This window comes from Salvelinus alpinus, chromosome 37 (genome assembly GCF_045679555.1).
Source record: "Salvelinus alpinus chromosome 37, SLU_Salpinus.1, whole genome shotgun sequence".
Classification (NCBI taxonomy): domain Eukaryota; kingdom Metazoa; phylum Chordata; class Actinopteri; order Salmoniformes; family Salmonidae; genus Salvelinus; species Salvelinus alpinus.
Window position 1 is genome coordinate 8,297,578 of NC_092122.1, and position 18,925 is coordinate 8,316,502.

The 18,925-nt window shown below is 45.6% G+C and overlaps 1 long non-coding RNA gene across 1 annotated transcript in view; it reads left to right on the plus strand.

Moving 5' to 3' along the window:
• The first annotated feature begins 343 nt into the window (after positions 1-343).
• LOC139565641 (uncharacterized) overlaps positions 344-18,925 on the plus strand; it is a 112,204-nt gene continuing 93,622 nt past the window's right edge. Inside the window, exon 1 of the long non-coding RNA XR_011672951.1 lies at positions 344-785. This is a non-coding gene — a long non-coding RNA (uncharacterized lncRNA). The remainder of the gene's footprint in view (positions 786-18,925) is intronic.

Sequence of the window (18,925 nt, forward strand, 5' to 3'; positions counted from 1 at the left end):
ATAACATACAGGCAGAGAGAGAATAAATAATAAAGCGTGTCAAACCTGACTTATGCGGTCACTACATTTAGACATCCCGTTACTTGACACATTTGCACCCCCTTCTCATCCCCCTCTCCAACTTCTCAGCACAGTGAGGGAAATTCTCTCATATGGGCTAACTTTGGAATAGAAAAGTGCCCCCGAGTTGCGCTTTGCTCCTTGTCTGACAGAACTGCGACGTAAAAGGCCCATCTCTTGAGCTGTGAAAGCGAATTGGACAGGAACGAACATGAGAGTTTTTGACAACATTTGAAGCACATTTTCTATGCTCTGCTGCCTATCGCCCCTAGCCTCTTCTGCGCCATACTGTGGCATTAACACCGTAGGCTTCCGTGCGCAGGAAAACACACCTTTGAACTGAGAGCGCACGCAGGGCTACAGAGACAATTTAAAGCTGTGGTTCTAGCCTACAGTTTGATTTATAGCCTTGGCCACTATTATATAACATATCTCCAGTTTTAACCCGCCTCCATATGTGACAGTTATTTTTTTGTCTCAGTGCCACTAAACAAATTGACTTCTCCTCCCTTCTGTCCCTTCCTTGCCTTTTGTATTTTGCTCTTGCGTGTTGGTTTTGTCTGTGAAGCCGCCGGATGACCAGGGCACGGATTTCACCTCGTCCTTGAGAGAGAGAGACAGGAGAGATAATAAGAATAGAGAGAGAGCGACACACACACATTACCCCTACACACAGCGACCGATCCGACATCGAGACACGAGGAAGACGCCATCACCGAGACCCGGTAAGTGATGGCAAACAGATTGAACTTTGAAATGATAGACCGGGGAGGTTTTTCCGTGATCGCTTATTGCGCGCGAGGATGGATGGAAATTAAGAGGAAGGGAGCTGTGGCGTGGTACTCTCCTGTTGTCGTTACAACGTTTACCGGCTGTGCATGGAGTTCCCGGTGCTGTTTTAAGATCCTCTCTCTCCGTTAGTGATTGTCGATTCAATAAAGCCTTTTGGGATTAGAACGCGTTTCATCCTATCATAACTCCCCAACCCTTCTGAATAGTTTACCTCCGGAGTGGCTACATACAGGTCTCAGAAGCAGATATTACACAGACAGAGAAACAGTTGACCTCTTACCTGTGTGTCAGCATGGTCAGTCAGTACCTGTGTGTGTGTCAATATGTTATTTCAGAGCAGCTGCAAACCTGAGCACCTCTGGTTGCTACAGATGCAAGGTCTTCATATTCAATTCTATTCTATTCTGAAACTTTTTCACATTCACGTGTTATTTCATATTTGATAAAGCACACGTACAAGTATGCTACCAGATGATGGACAACTTTTCACTCTTGAGTTTTATTTCACCCTTTTAGTAGCAACTAATGATGGCAAAAATGATTGTCTGAGTTTGGTTTGTGTTACTTAAATTGACATGGCAAATTGAGTAAGTATTAAACCACAAATAAACAAAGGTTTACCAATATACAGTTTTACCGAAGAATACAAGTCTGATCAAATCAACTCTGAAATATATCCTACATTATGCATTATGAGGACACCGTTAATTATTGTGCATATTATATATTAATAATTTTATTCATCCAGCATTGTTGCATTTTAGATGCATTCCTCACCCCCAAACAAGTTCTTTCCTCCACAGAAGGTGCGTAGGTCTGTTTCAGAGATGACAGATAGTGATTGAGAGAGTCCAGTTTTCCCCTCTCCTCATTATCTCTTGTCTTCTTCCTCTCCTCCTCTCCTAGTCGTTCTCTCCTAAAAAGCATCCTAATAACTTTGAGCGTCCAGTCCAAGTGTGTGTGTGTATGTGTGTGTGTGTGTGTGTGTGTGTGTGTGTGTGTGTGTGTGTGTGTGTGTGTGTGTGTGTGTGTGTGTGTGTGTGTGTGTGTGTGTGTGTGTGTGTGTGTGTTCATCCTGGTCTGTCCATTCTAACGACCATCAACAATGCATGGCGTCCAGTATTTCTTTAGTCTGTCTCCCTGTGTCTCTGTGACTGATCGGTTCTTTGATATCTGTATAGTTTGTAAAGAGTTGTGTGACGCCGCAGTACTGTCCCCTTGTTTATGAACTATTTGAGGAGTCTGAGCACTCTGGCCATAAAAGTCACTGGTGTTACACTAGTGAGAGTTACTGTGTGTTGGGACTGGGAGAGGACTGCTTTTATACAGCATCTTTATATGGCTTTGTATGGATAAAGACAGGCTACATGAATATGTTTCTGTTCTGAATATCGTGGTACTAATGTATGTAAATACCTATCTACATAGATAATGAATTGAGGTCCATGCTCTTAACGTGTTTATATATAGCCTATTGTGTCAATGTGAATCATACTGGTAAAAATGGTTTATTACCATGCTGAGAGGGTTTGATATTTCCTCAGTCTCATGAGTAGCAGATATGATATAGTGGGTACAGTGGCTGTTATTTTGGGCAATGTTGGTAGCAGTGACTGTTCTTATCTCCTTGTTAAATCAGGGATTGGTTTCCGACCATGGGCAGACAGGGAGGGAACACAAACAACATGCTGTATACACGCATACACACGGGCAAACACACACACACACACACACACACATGCACGCCATGCGCATGCACATGCACTTTCATAAACACACACACACACACACACACACACACACACACACACACACACACACACACACACACACACACACACACACACACACACACACACACCGTTTTATATTGCTATCCTTGTGGGGGCTAAATAATTGATTCCCCTCAAATCCTTTTTTCCCTAACGCTTTACCTTTTACCTAACCATAACCCTAACCCTAACCCTAAGCCTAACCTTAACCCCAAACCTCTAACCCTAACCCTGAAATTATACCTAACCATAACCCCTAACCGTAATTGTAACCCTAACCCTAACCCTAAACCCAACCCCTAAGCCTAAAATAGCATTTTAACTCGTGGGGACCAGCACAACCCCCACTTGCCTTGTTTTACTATCCATGGGAGGACTTCTGGTACCAACAAAGATAGTTAAACAAACACACACACACAAACACACACACACACGCACACATGTACACACACAAGCAGGTGAGGCAGAGACAGGACAGATATGACAATCTGACAGGCAGTGAATGACAGAGCCTGAATGGTACTGATGAGGATGGCAAGAACAACAGCTAACATAGAACTGAATAGACACACGCAGTGGAGCTGAATCTATAGCTTCACACTGACAATGCAGGAAGCAAATGTCAGGGGTAGTGTAGAAAGGCCTTAGATACAGTACTTTTCCTCTTGCTCTGTAGTCCTTTTTAACTGGTTGTTGACCGCATGCAGGACAGGAAACTGTGAACAAATTCCCCAACATGTGGCGGCTTGCAGGAGAATACTTCTCCTTTCCATCCTTCACTACATGGCCAAAAGTATGTGGACAACCATTAAAATTAGTGGATTCGGCTATTTCAGCCACACCCGTTGCTGGCAGGTGTATAAAATCGAGCTCACCGCCATGCAATCTCCATAGACAAACATTGGCAGTAGAATGGCCGGTACTGAAGAGCTCAGTGACTTTTAACGTGCCACTGTCATAGGATGCCCCCTTTCCAACAAGTCAGTTCTTCAAATTTCTGCCCTGCTAGAGCTTCCCCAGTCAACTGTAAGTGCTGTTATTGTGAGGTGGAAACGTCTTGGAGCAACAACGGCTCAGCTGCGAAGTTGTAGGCCACACAAGCTCACAGAACGGGACCACCGAGTGCCGTAACACTTAAAAATTGTCGGTCCTCGGTTGCAACACTCACTACCAAGTTCCAAACTGCCTCTGGAAGCAACGTCAGCACAATAACTGTTCGTCAGGAGCTTAATGAAATGGGTTTCCATGGCCGAGCAGCCGCACACAAGCTTAAGATCACCATGTGCAATGCCAAGCGTCGGCTGGAGTGGTGTAAAGCTCGCCACCGTTGGACTCTGGAGCAGTGGAAACGCGTTCTCTGGAGTGATGAATCACGCTTCACCATCTGGCAGTCCGACGGTCAAATCTGGGTTTGGCGGATGCCAGGAGAACGCTACCTGCCCCAATGCATAGTGCCAACTGTAGAGCTTGATGGAGGAGGAATAATGTTCTGGGGCTGTGTAACATGGTTCAGGCTAGGCCCCTTAGTTCCAGTGAAGGGGAATCTTAACGCTACAGCGTACAATTACATTCTGTGCTTCCAACTTTGTGGCAGCAGTTTGGGCATGACAATGCCCCCGTGCACAAAGCGAGGTCTAGAAATGGTTTGTTGAGATCGGTGTGGAAGAATTTGATTGGCCTGCACAGAGCCCTGACCTCAACCCCATCGAACACCTTTGGAATGAATTGGAACGCTGACTGTGAGCCAGGCCTAAATACCCAACATCAGTGCCCGACCTCACTAATGCTCTTGTGGCTGAATGGAATCAAGTCCACACAGTCGGAAAACCTTCCCAGAAGAGGGGAGGCTGTTATGGCAGCAAAGTGGGACCAACTCCATATTAATGTCCATGAATTTGGAATGAGATGTTCGACGAGCACGTATCCACATACTTTTGGCCACGTAGTGTATCTCCTTCTCCCTCTATTCTCCCTCTTGACTGAGGATACATCTCCCTCTATTCTCTCTCTCTTCTCTCTCTATTCTCCCTCTTGACTGAGGATACATCTCATCTCCCTCTATTCTCTCTCTCTTCTCCCTTTTGACTGAGGATACATCTCCCTCTATTCTCTCTCTCTTCTCCCTTTTGACTGAGGATACATCTCCCTCTATTCTCTCTCTCTTCTCCCTTTTGACTGAGGATACATCTCCCTCTATTCTCTCTCTCTTCTCCCTTTTGACTGAGGATACATCTCATCTCCCTCTATTCTCTCTCTCTTCTCCCTTTTGACTGAGGATACATCTCATCTCCCTCTATTCTCTCTCTCTTCTCCCTCTTGACTGAGGATACATCTCATCTCCCTCTATTCTCTCTCTCTTCTCCCTTCTCCCTCTTGACTGAGGATACATCTCATCTCCCTCTATTCTCTCTCTCTTCTCCCTCTTCTCCCTCTTGACTGAGGATACATCTCATCTCCCTCTATTCTCTCTCTCTTCTCCCTCTTCTCCCTCTTGACTGAGGATACATCTCCCTCTATTCTCTCTCTCTTCTCTCTCTCTTCTCCCTTTTGACTGAGGATACATCTCCCTCTATTCTCTCTCTCTCTCCCTCTTCTCCCTCTTGACTGAGGATACATCTCATCTCCCTCTATTCTCTCTCATCTCCCTCTATTCTTCTCTCTTCTCCCTCTCTCCCTCTTGACTGAGGATACATCTCATCTCCCTCTATTCTCTCTCTCTCTCTCTCTCTTCTCCCTTTTGACTGAGGATACATCTCCCTCTATTCTCTCTCTCTCTCCCTTGACTGAGGATACATCTCCTCCCTCTCTCTCTTCTCCCTCTTCTCCCTCTTGACTGAGGATACATCTCCCTCTATTCTCTCTCTCTTCTCTCTCTCTTCTCCCTTTTGACTGAGGATACATCTCCCTCTATTCTCTCTCTCTTCTCTCTCTATTCTCCCTCTTGACTGAGGATACATCTCATCTCCCTCTATTCTCTCTCTCATCTCCCTCTATTCTCTCTCTCTTCTCCCTCTTCTCCCTCTTGACTGAGGATACATCTCCCTCTATTCTCTCTCTCTTCTCTCTCTCTTCTCCCTTTTGACTGAGGATACATCTCCCTCTATTCTCTCTCTCTTCTCCCTTTTGACTGAGGATACATCTCATCTCCCTCTATTCTCTCTCTCTTCTCCCTCTTGACTGAGGATACATCTCCCTCTATTCTCTCTCTCTTCTCCCTTTTGACTGAGGATACATCTCCCTCTATTCTCTCTCTCTTCTCCCTTTTCCCTCTTGACTGAGGATACATCTCATCTCCCTCTATTCTCTCTCTCTTCTCTCTCTTAGTCCTCTCCATCATCTCTTTCTTTCCTCTCCTTCCCCTCTTTATTGTCACTCTTCTTCTGTTTCCTTCTTTGCCACCCTGCAGAGTGCCTTGGAGCGAGGAGCTTACACACACCCACCCCTCTCTCTCTCTCAGCCCCAGCCAGAAGCCAGTGGGAGAAGAGCTAGCCCCCAGAGCTTTGGACTGGGCTAAATAGCGTTTGCCAAGACATATGAATTATAAGACTAATGGGCTTAAGTGGCTTGTCCTAACATTGTCTTCTGTTACCAGCGCACAGGCAGGCTTAGGGAGAATAACTCCAATAGAATGCAACCAAAATACCCCCAGTTCCTTTTTGAGGTCAGGATTAAGAATTCATAAAAGGAACTGCTAACTTTTTCTCTTTTCTTTTAACGGATCCGCAAAGTATTCCATTGTTATTCAATTGAGAGATGTGCCTGCTTTTATTCCAGATATGCTTTTCTGTGAGTGAGTCGTTACAATATCTGTCATCATAAGAAAGAAAAGCGGCTTAATAATCCTAAACCGGGACAGAAACACATTCCCTAAGAAGAAGAAAAAAAGATCTACTGTTGAATATGTTCACGAATAACAATACAATTAAAATAAGTAAGGCGGGTTGTGTTTAAATCGGGTAAACGTTGATATCTCTATAAACGGTGTTAAGTCTATGAATTGATTTGACCTTATACTCTGGTGGAATGGGATGAGTTGGGATTCCGCAGCTGTGTCTTCTGTTTAAACCGTGACTGCCATTTACATTTACTCTGTTGCTTTTTGAGAACTCATGACCGGCCGGATGTAGCCTGCCTTCATATTGTGATTGACAAGACACAATAACAGTCTCATGATTTATGATTGGAGATTGAATGGCTGCCTGCTTTGTAAGTGTCCTCTGTCTCTTATCTTCTAACCTATAGTGGATGGACGGGTGTACACATTTGAATCCTTAATTTAAATCCTCACAGGACCCTTGTAATGGGGCTCCCGAGTGGCGCAGCGGTCTAAGGCACTGCATCTCAGTGCTAGAGGCGTCACTACAGACACCCTGGTTTGAATCCAGGCTGTATCACATCCGGCCGTGATTGGGAGTCCCATAGGGCGGCGCACAATTGGCCCAGCGTCGTCTGGGTTTGGCCGGTGTAGGCCGTCATTGTAAATAAGAATTTATTCTTAACTGACTTGCCTAGTTAAATAAAAATAACATCTCTAACAACACATTATTTACACAAAGGTCTGTGTAAGGCTCATGTTTTTTCAGTCATCTTCCAAATTACAGTACGACTACTCCATTTGTGTGTAAAGTTACGCATACAGTGTCTCCGTGCTCCTACAAAAATGAGTTCATAGTTTGTTCTTCTACCTTTTAAGTCAGCAAAGCAGCACTTTTTCAGTCCTTTGTGCATCAACTCCTCAAAAATGAGGCCCACTCGCTTAGATCAAAGAGAAACCACTTCCCTTGTGCCAAAGAAAACAGTCCGTATTCTCCGATAGCTTCTTTATTGTTATCAACGTATAGCCAGTTTCTTTGCTCTTCTGGGACTTTGTCTCTCAGACTAAACACTCCTGGGGGTTCTAACATGACCCATCTCCGCCCCTCTCTACCCCCCCCCCCTTCCCCGGAACAACCACACGTGGGCCTGTCTCCTGTCTCCACCACAGAAACACAGCGTTTCATTTGTGAAATTAGTCCATTCTCTCTGACCTTGTCTTTTCATCAGGATGCTCGCTGCATATTTTAGTCCCTTTCCTGGGTTTATTTGACTAATTGGTGGCTATTCTTGCTCAACACCGATTGCCTTTGATCATGGCAGATCATTACGTTTACCTCATTAATTTGCTCAATGTGATTTTTCTCAGAATTTAAGGGTCCACGTAAAATTGGATTAATAATACATCATATGTGCCAAGAGAAAATGTGATTCCTTTGTGATTTCTGGCACCTCTCCTTTCTCCTTTCTGCTCATTCCTTTCTCTATAGTGATTGGAGTGAGTTGGTCAGGGTGTACAATGCATGAGGAACAGGCCCACACACACATACACACACACACACACACACACACACACACACACACACACACACACACACACACACACACACACACACACACACACACACACACACACACACACACACACACACACACACACACACACACACACACACACACACACACACACACACACACACACACACACACACACACACACACACACACACACACACACACACACACACTGCCCTGATTCCATAGGACACACGTAAACACAGTGGTTTGCTCGGCCTCTTCCCACCCATTCCCATCTCACATGAGCTCTACAGACATAAAGTCGATGTCATACGGTACATGTGAGTCACTCGTATACCTCAGTCACAGTTTGTCACTGTACCATATGAATATGTGAATGAACATTGGAACAGACTGTGTCTCTACCTGTTACCTGTCACACAGTGTTTCCCCTTCACTGCACTTCCTCCTCTGAATAGCAATACTTTCTCCCTCTCTCTCTCTCTCTCTCTCTTTCTCTAACTCTCTTTCTCTCTTTCTCTCTCTCTCTCTCTCTCTCTCTCTCTCTCTCTCTCTCTCTCTCTCTCTCTCTCTCTCTCTCTCTCTCTCTCTCTCTCTCTCTCTCTCTCTCTCTCTCTCTCTCTCTCTCTCTCTCTCTTTCTCGCTTTCTCTAACTCTCTCTCTTTCTCTAACTCTTTCTCTCTTTCTCTAACTCTCTCTCTCTTTCTCTAACTCTCTCTCTCTCTTCTCTAACTCTCTCTCTCTCTCTCTCTCTCTCTCTCTCTCTCTCTCTCTCTCTCTCTCTCTCTCTCTCTCTCTCTCTCTCTCTCTCTCTCTCTCTCTCTCTCTCTCTCTCTCTCTCTCTCTCTCTCTCTCTCTCTGCCAAGCACTATGTCTCTGCTCGCTAACAAAACACTATCATCTTCTTTGTTGTGGGGGGGCGCTTATTGTCTCGCGATCCATAGCCCAACTCTGCACATGAAGACGGTTGGCAATCTATTGAGCAGATTGTATTACAGATCATTTTGTCTTTAGGCGCTGCCGCTACATTGTGTGTCCCTCTTATATTGTGGCGAGCCAGACGTGTTGGTCTATTATCATATAGATAACTGAACATTTGTATTCAGGGGAATCTCTAATGGAATGTATTGTGTATGTGTTTAAATTTGCCTCTGTGTTTTTTGTAATCCAATCAATGCACTTGTCTGGAATAGGGAACACAAAGCAGGAAGGAGAAAAAAAAGAGGTTGGATGATGTGAATTGGATGTTTAATTTTTAATAAACTCTGATGCTCTGTCTGCTTTATTCTGCCTTGTGTGTCATGATTACAGTGCTACTGTATTCATGGCATTGTTTTCACAAGAGGAGGAACTACACTGTGTGTGTGTGGTAGATCTTGTCTGGTCTACTGTATAGGGATTTTCTGTGGGTTTGTATGGATATATGTGTGTGTGTGTGTGTGTGTGTGTGTGTGTGTGTGTGTGTGTGTGTGTGTGTGTGTGTGTGTGTGTGTGTGTGTGTGTGTGTGTGTGTGTGTGTGTGTGTGTGTGTGTGTGTGTCTGGGTGTGTGTGTGTGAAAAAGGAAGATGCCACTTAGGCCTCAAAGCCGGCTCCACTGCTGCTCCCACTGCATCTACCCTTAGGCACAGATCTCGGATCAGTTTACCCTCCCAAATCCTAACATTATGCAAAAACGTCCAACTGACCTTAGATCAGTGTCTACTCCTCGTGGCTGATCACGGATCAGTGTACCCTGCCCGTATTATATATTAGAGGTAAAAATGAAACTGACCCTAGATCAGTGTCTTCTCAATACACCACTGCAGCTCCCAGTGCGTCTGACTTCTGTTCAAGTCAATCTGAGTGTTGAAGCGAGCCAGCGAGGAAGGGGAAATCTGTTCAGCTCTTCAACCACAGCCACACCTAGAGCGAGCTACCATCTTATTCCCACAGCAAAGGCGTTTATCAAGTGCTTCGCTGATAGGTTCCTCTTTAAAGAATCAAAGGCTTTTGCTCTCGTAGTTTAGAGGGAATCTGAAACTGCTTGACACTTCGCCACTTCACGGGCTGTTTTTAACTTTGAGAGAGAGAAAGATGTAGTGAACATTATGTACGTTAGAACTTAAATGTTGTACAGTATGTCTGTACCGTATGTTCCATATAACGGCAGCTTTCTTTTGTGCTTAATGAGCTTGTTGTATGTGAGGTGGTGTGTACCTTTGTTTGTGTACCTGTCTGAGTGTCTAGCCGGTGTGTACTGTACAGTACGCGGTCAGAGTTGGTGTCTGTGTATGTTTGTGTGTCTGTGTGTGATCAAGAGTGGCTATGTGAGAGGTGTGCAGTTTTAACGTTTGTGTGCCTTGTACATGTGTGTGCCTGTTTTGGGTATTCATGTGTATGTATGCGTCCGTCTGTACATGTACCTCTCTCTCTCTCCGACAGTTTGCGAGTGTGAGCTAGCTTGTCTGCCTGACAGCGTTCCTCTGATCTTCCCAGTTAGTTTTTTCACTTTCAACATCTTCCCTTTCTTATGGAAAAGAGCCAATTAGAGTTGTGTCTGTTTGTTTTAAACAAAATGGCTTTTAATTAGTGTGATCAAAACCTCCCTTCTGTAGGCCGGCGGAGCCACTTTGTAGTCCCCCTCCAGATCGCATCACGCCGGTTTGATGCTGCCTGATAGGACAGGAAGGCAATCTGATGAGTTTTAATGAATGTACCTCCTTTGTGTCTCTCTCCTCTGTTTCCTTCTCTTTTTTGTTTTCTGGGTCTTTTGTTGTGTTGTTATCGTGCTTCCTCCTCCTCTTCCTACCCTCATATCCCCTCTTTCTCTCTACTAGTCTCTCTTTCTCTCTCCATCCCTCTCTCTCGCTGCCTGTGGCTCTAGCCACTCTCAGTGGTCATTCTTCATTGTAGTGCTGTTCTACTTTAGACAGAAACTGGTACACTCACACACTCAGACAAACTCACACCCTCTCTTTGACAGATTGATTGTAACTGAGATCGAACTCTATGTTGGTCCAGTCAGGACAAAACCATCAGTTTCTAGCTGGTCGGTCAATTTTAAGGATCTATCTTGTCATGTGCTTTTTCCCTGTGGAGGGCAGTTTCTATTGTGTGTGTGTGTGTGTGTGTGTGTGTGTGTGTGTGTGTGTGTGTGTGTGTGTGTGTGTGTGTGTGTGTGTGTGTGTGTGTGTGTGTGTGTGTGTGTGTTGCCAGGTGCTCTATTTCTTTGTGTCGTTCTGACAGTGGCTGCAGGGAGTGAGTCTGAGACCCAATCATCCTCCACAGCTCAGCTCTCCATACTGGACCCTAATTGACGTCTGTGTGTGTTTTGAGCATGTGTGTGTGTGTGTCGGCTGAAATGGGTCCTACTGACAGCTGTCAGGTTGTTTGGCTCAATCTTCTCATATCCCTAGGTCTTAAACTCACACACACACACACACACACACACACACACACACACACACACACACACACACACACACACACACACACACACACACACACACACACACACACACACACACACACACACACACACACACACACACACACACCCACACACACACACACACACACACACACACACACACACACACACACACACACACACACACACACACACACACACACACTCTAAATACATGAACATTGTCAACTAATGAACTAAAGTTCAATGGAAACCTAGTATGCTCTGTTGATAGCTGGGAGATGCCTGGTCCAATTTCCTTAAACCATCTCAGAGTAGGAGTGTCTGATCCAGGATCAGTTTTGCTTTTCAGATCATAGTGAATAAGATTACATGGACAGTGGGACCTGATCCCAGCACTTCTACTCTGAGACGCTTTCTGAATATGGGCCCTGGTCTACTCTTCTCAAGGCTTAACAGCTCAGATAAAGCCTGGATAGTGGACAATAAACTCTGTTTTACAATCCATTCCATTTCTATAGGTCCATCTATCCTCAGGGTCGTGTAACAGGCTCTTGTTATTAGTAGGGAGGTGTTGTCTGTAACTCTCAGCTCTTATGGGCTAGATTGTGGCAGCAGTACAGGTTTTCATTGTCCTGGCCTTTTGCGTGACGTACAGTCCTGATTTATTGTACAAGTTTGCCTTGACCCCAAGACCTTCGTTAGTGCTGGGGATACACACACACACACACACACACACACACACACACACACACACACACACACACACACACACACACACACACACACACACACACACACACACACACACACACACACACACACACACACACACACACACACACACACACACACACACACACACACACACACACACACACACACACTTGGGAAAAGGAGTTGTGTGTGTATGCATGATCTACTGTATAGTATGTGTGAGGATCTCTGTCTGTGTTGCGTACATTGGTTCCACACTGACAGAATCAGAGCAGACTGACTTAGGTCCTGTTTCTGTGTTTCTGGACCAGAGGAGACTACCTCTAATTTATGCTCTGCTATGGCTGGGCCTGACTGCGTGTTATATTATCAGCACTGTGTGTGTATGTAACCTATATAAGGATAGAAGGACTGGATATTGTGTGTTCACAGGAGTGACAAGGAGAGCCAGTCACATGAGAGAGGGGAGGTTGGTAAGTACAGAGCGAATGAGAGGGTAGGACATTTTATCCTCTACATTTCTCATTCATTCACACTCTGTCTATACATTTGGTGTATCTTTATCTCCCACCTCACTCTCCCACCCCCTCTCTCCCACTCCTCTCTAAAAGAGGCTTTAAGGAGAAGAGTGTGGGGGCAGAACGCTCCCTCTCTCCACAGTGTCTTGTTAAACTGCTGGCAGATGACAGAAAAATGAGAGGCATTTCTCCTGCTGACAGGTTGTTGTGTGTCTCTTCTGCTTCAAATGATTTGTGTCACTTTGTTTCCACTCAAGCTGTCTTTCCTGCACAATGAGCACAGTGTACAGGTTGTCTTCCATAGGGAGGATCTGATTCATCTATCTCCTAGCTGCCTGCCTCTCAAACCCATCACACACCACACACACACCACACACACACCCACACACACACACACACACACACACACACACACACACACACACACACACACACACACACACACACACACACACACACACACACACACACACACACACACACACACACACACACACACACACACACACACACACACACACACACACACACACACACACACACACACACACACACCAGGAGGAAAGCAGTAGACAGAGAGATGGCTGCTGCTACTTCTTGCTAATTATAAGGACACACTTTGATTGCCTTGTTTGGAAACACTTCTCAAACAGCTGTAATGATAATAATTAGTCTCTGCTGAGGTTTACACGGCAGACAGAGGAGGCACAGTCATGTCTGACCCCCTGTACGTCTATGTGTGTTTGTTTGTGTGTGTGTGTGCAGGGGCGTCATGCACCCGTTAGTTTAGATGGGGCATGCATTATGTGAGGACTGAGGGAGGATGTTGAATTCAGAGAATTTTTGCATTTTTCAAACACCTTTTTCCTGCAATCTAGAGCCATAATCACTATGCCTAATTCCATGTAAAAAATGCATAGGTGATCTAAGCTTACCTCTTTATCTGTTCAATTGTCATTTTAATTAATGATACACATTGATTCTTTAAGAACTTGTATGCCTTAAGAGTTTAGTACAACTGGGAACCTATCTAGCTGGCTAGCTAAAGCCTCGTTGATAGAATTGCAAGGTGGTTAGTATTACAGTGAGAGAACAAAACATTTTGGTTCTACTTACTCATCAAGAAGGAATCAATGGGCTACATAGCTTGATCAAATTAATTTACAAACATACTGTACCTCCTGGGAGTCCTGCCCATCACCGGGAGCTCCAATCATATCACATACTGTACCTCCTGGGAGTCCTGCCCATCACCGGCAGCTCCAATCATATCACATACTGTACCTCCTGGGAGTCCTGCCCATCACCGGCAGCTCCAATCATATCACATACTGTACCTCCTGGGAGTCCTGCCCATCACCGCCAGCTCCAATCATATCACATACTGTACCTCTTGGGAGTCCTGCCCATCACCGGCAGCTCCAATCATATCACATACTGTACCTCCTGGGAGTCCTGCCCATCACCGGCAGCTCCAATCATATCACATACTGTACCTCCTGGGAGTCCGGCCCATCACCGGCAGCTCAAATCATATCAAACGCTGTGTGTGTCACTTGACACTCTCTTCCCCTCCACAGACAATACTATCTGCACGCACCTGAGTATCTAGACCTGGCATATTATTGCTACGTGGTGCACCTTGGAAGGAACCACTTACGAGGTGGCGCGGGGGTACTCTTTGCCTGGTCCAGCCAGTGAGCCACCTCCACAAAATACAGCTGACAGATCTTTTTTATAAATAATTATAATAAAACGTGGACTTACATTGAATATCCCCTTGAGCATAGTGAAGTTATTAATTACACTTTGTATGGTGTATCAATACACCCAGTCACTACTGGCAAGATGGCGCCGATGCGATGAAGATGGCAGCTTCGCTTCTTGTCCTTAGGAAACTACAGTATTTTGTTTTTTAATGTATTATTTCTTACATTGTTAGCCCAGAAAACCTTAAGTGTTATTACATACAGCTGGGAAGAACTATTGGATATCAGAGAGACGTCAACTTACCAGCACAACCAGCACTACGACCAGGAATACGACTTTCCCAAAGCGGATCCTTTGCCTGCACCTCCCAGGGCATTTGAACTGATTCCAGAGGCCGACCCAAAACAACGGCGTCGGAGGAGAGGGTGCTGGAGCGGTCTTCTAGTGAGGCTTCGGATGCGCGCACACCACCCACCGCTTCCGAGTATATTAATCGCTAATGTCCAGTCCCTAGTTAACAAAGTAGACGAAATTAGGGCAAGAGTTGCTTTCCAAAGAGATATCCGGGATTGTAACATACTTTGTTTCACGGAGACATGGCTAGCTAGAGACATGCTGTCGGAGTCCGTACAGCCAACGGTATTTTCAGTGCATCACGCCGACAGTAACAAACATCTCTCTGGTAAGAAAAAGGCCGGGATGTATGTTTCATGATTAATGACTCATGGTGTAATTGTAACAACATACAAGAACACAAGTCCTTTTGTTCACCTGACCTAGAATTCCTCACAATCAAATGCGACCTTATTATCTCCCAAGAGAACACTCCTCGGTTATCGTCACAGCCGTGTATATCCCTCCGCAAGTGGATACCAAGACGGCCATCAAGGAACTTCACTGGACTTTATGCAAACCGGAAACCATATATCCTGAGGCTGCATTCATTTATCTGAGAACAAGGCTACCTAAATTCTATCAGCATATCGATTGCAGTACACGAACGAGTAACACACTCGACCACTGCTACTCTAACTTCCTCGATGAATACAAGGCCCTCCCCCACCCTCCTTTTGGAAAATCTGACAATGACTTCCACACTTCAAGATTGCTTCGATCACATCGACTGGGATATGTTCCGGGTAGCCTCAGACAATAACATTGACGTATACGCTGACTCGGTGAGCGAGTTTATAAGGAAGTGTATTGGAGATGTTGTACCCACTGTGACCATTAAAACCTTCCCTAACCAGAAACCGTGGATTGCTGGCAGCATTCGCGCAAAATTGAAAGCATGTACCACCCCATTTAATCATGGCAAGGCGACTGGAAACATGGCCGAATACAAACAGTGTAGTTATTCCCTCCGTAAGGCAATCAAACAAGTAAAGCGTCAGTATAGAGACAAAGTGGAGTCGCAATTCAACGGCTCAAACACGAGACGTATGTGGCAGGGTCTACAGACAATCATGGATTACAAAAGAAAAAACAGTTCCATCGCGGACGTCTTGCTCCCAAACAAATTAAACAACTTCTTTGCGCGCTTTGAGGAAAAAACAGTGCCACCGACACGGCACGCTACCAAAGGCTGTGGGCTCTCCTTCGCTGTGGCCGACGTGATTAAAACATTTAAACGTGTTAACCCTCGCAAGGCTGCCGGCCCAGACGGCATCCCTAGCCGTGTCCTCAGAACATGCGCAGACCAGCTGGCTGGTGTATTAATGGACATATTCAATCAATCCTTATCCCAGTCTGCTATCCCCCACATGCTTCAAGATGGCAACCATTGTTCATGTTAGAAAGCTAAGGTAACTGAACTAAATGACTATCGCCCCGTAGTACTCACTTCTGTCATCATGAAGTGCTTTGCGAGACCAATCAAGGATAAAAAAATATATATATACAGTGGGGAGAACAAGTATTTGATACACTGACGATTTTGAAGGTTTTCCTTCTTACAAAGCATGTAGAGGTCTGTCATTTTTATCATAGGTACACTTCAACTGTGAGAGACGGAATCTAAAACAAAAATCCAGAAAATCACATTGTATGATTTTTAAGTAAATAATTTGCATTTTATTGCATGACATAAGTATTTGATCACCTACCAACCAGTAAGAATTCCGGCTCTCACAGACCTCTTAGTTTTTCTTTAAGAAGCCCTCCTGTTCTCCACTCATTACCTGTATTAACTGCACCTGTTTGAACTCGTTACCTGTATAAAAGACACCTGTCCACACACTCAATCAAACAGACCCCAACCTCTCCACAATGGCCAAGACCAGAGAGCTGTGTAAGGACATCAGGGCTAAAATTGTAGACCTGCACAAGGCTGGGATGGGCTACAGGACAATAGGCAAGCAGCTTGGTGAGAAGGCAACAACTGTTGCCGCAATTATTAGAAAATGGAAGAAGTTCAAGATGACGGTCAATCACACTCGGTCTGGGGCTCCATGCAAGATCCTACCTCGTGGGGCATCAATGATCATGAGGAAGGTGAGGGATCAGCCCAGAACTACACGGCAGAACCTGGTCAATGACCTGAAGAGAGCTGGGACCACAGTCTCAAAGAAAACCATTAGTAACACACTACGCCGTCATGGATTAAAATCCTGCAGTGCACGCAAGGTCCCCCTGCTCAAGCCAGCGCATGTCCAGGCCCGTCTGAAGTTTGCCAATGACCATCTGGATGATCCAGAGGAGGAATGGGAGAAGGTCATGTGGTCTGATGAGACAAAAATAGAGCTTTTTGGTCTAAACTCCACTCGCCGTGTTTGGAGGAAGAAGAAGGATGAGTACAACCCCAAGAACACCATCCCAACCGTGAAGCATGGAGGTGGAAACATCATTCGTTGGGGATGCTTTTCTGCAAAGGGGACAGGACGACTGCACCGTATTGAGGGGAGGATGGATGGGGCCATGTATCGCGAGATCTTGGCCAACAACCTCCTTCCCTCAGTAAGAGCATTGAAGATGGGTCGTGGCTGGGTCTTCCAGCATGACACCGACCCGAAACACACAGCCAGGGCAACTAAGGAGTGGCTCCGTAAGAGGCATCTCAAGGTCCTGGAGTGGCCTAGCCAGTCTCCAGACCTGAACCCAATAGAAAATCTTTGGAAGGAGCTGAAAGTCCGTATTGCCCAGCGACATCCACGAAACCTGAAGGATCTGGAGAAGGTCTGTATGGAGGAGTGGGCCAAAATCCCTGCTGCAGTGTGTGCAAACATGGTCAAGAACTACAGGAAACGTATGATCTCTGTAATTGCAAACAAAGGTTTCTGTACCAAATATTAAGTTCTGCTTTTCTGATGTATCAAATACTTATGTCATGCAATAAAATGCAAATTAATTACTTAAAAATCATACAATGTGATTTTCTGAATTTTTGTTTTAGATTCCGTCTTTCACAGTTGAAGTGTACCTATGATAAAAAATGACAGACCTCTACATGCTTTGTAAGTAGGAAAACCTGCAAAATCGGCAGTGTATCAAATACTTGTTCTCCCCACTGTATATCACCTCCACCCTAACTGACACCCTAGACCCACTCCAATTTGCTTACTGCCCCATAAGTCCACAGACGATGCAATCGCCATCACACTGCACACTGCCCTATCCCATCTGGACAAGAAGAATACCTATGTAAGAATGCTGTTCATTGACTACAGCTCAGCATTCAACACTGTAGTACCCTCCGAACTCATCATTAAGCTTAAGACCCTGGGTCTCCACCCCGCCCTGTGCAACTGGGTCCTGGACTTCCTGACAGGCCGCCCCCAGGTGGTGAAGGTAGGAAACAACGTCTCCACTCCGCTGATCCTTAACACAGGGGCCCCACAAGGGTGCGTTCTCAGCCCTCTCCTGTACTCCCTGTTCACCCACGACTGCGTGGCCATGCCCGGCTCCAACTCAATCATCAAGTTTGCAGACGACACTACAGTGGTAGGCTTGATTACCAACAACGACGAGACAGCCTACAGGGAGGAGGTGAGGGCCCTCGGAGTGTGGTGTCAGGAAAATAACCTCTTACTCAATGTCAGCAATACAAAGGAGATGATCGTGGACTTCAGGAGACAGCAATGGGAGCACCCCCTATCTACATCGACGGGACAGTAGTGGAGGAGGTGGAAAGTTTTAAGTTCCTCGGCGTACACATCAAAGACAAACTGAAATGGTCCACCGACACAGATAGTGTGGTGAAGAAGGCGCAGCAGCGCCTCTTCAACTTCAGGAGGCTGAAAAAATGTGGCTTGTCACTGAAAACCCTCACTAACCTTTACAGGTGCACAATTGAGAGCATCCTGTTGGGCTGTATCACCGCCTGGTACGGCAACTGCACCACGCACAACCGCAGGGCTCTCCAGAGGGTGGTGAGGTCTGCACAACGCATCACCGGGGGCAAACTAGCTGCCCTCCAGGACACCTACAACACCCGATGTCACAGGAATGCAAAAAAAATCATCGACAATAACCACCCGAGCCACTACCTGTTCACCCCGCTTCCATCCAGAAGGGGAGGTCAGTACAGATGCATCAAAGCTGGGACAGAGAGACTGAAAAACAGCTTCTATCTCAAGGCCATCAGACTGTTCAACAG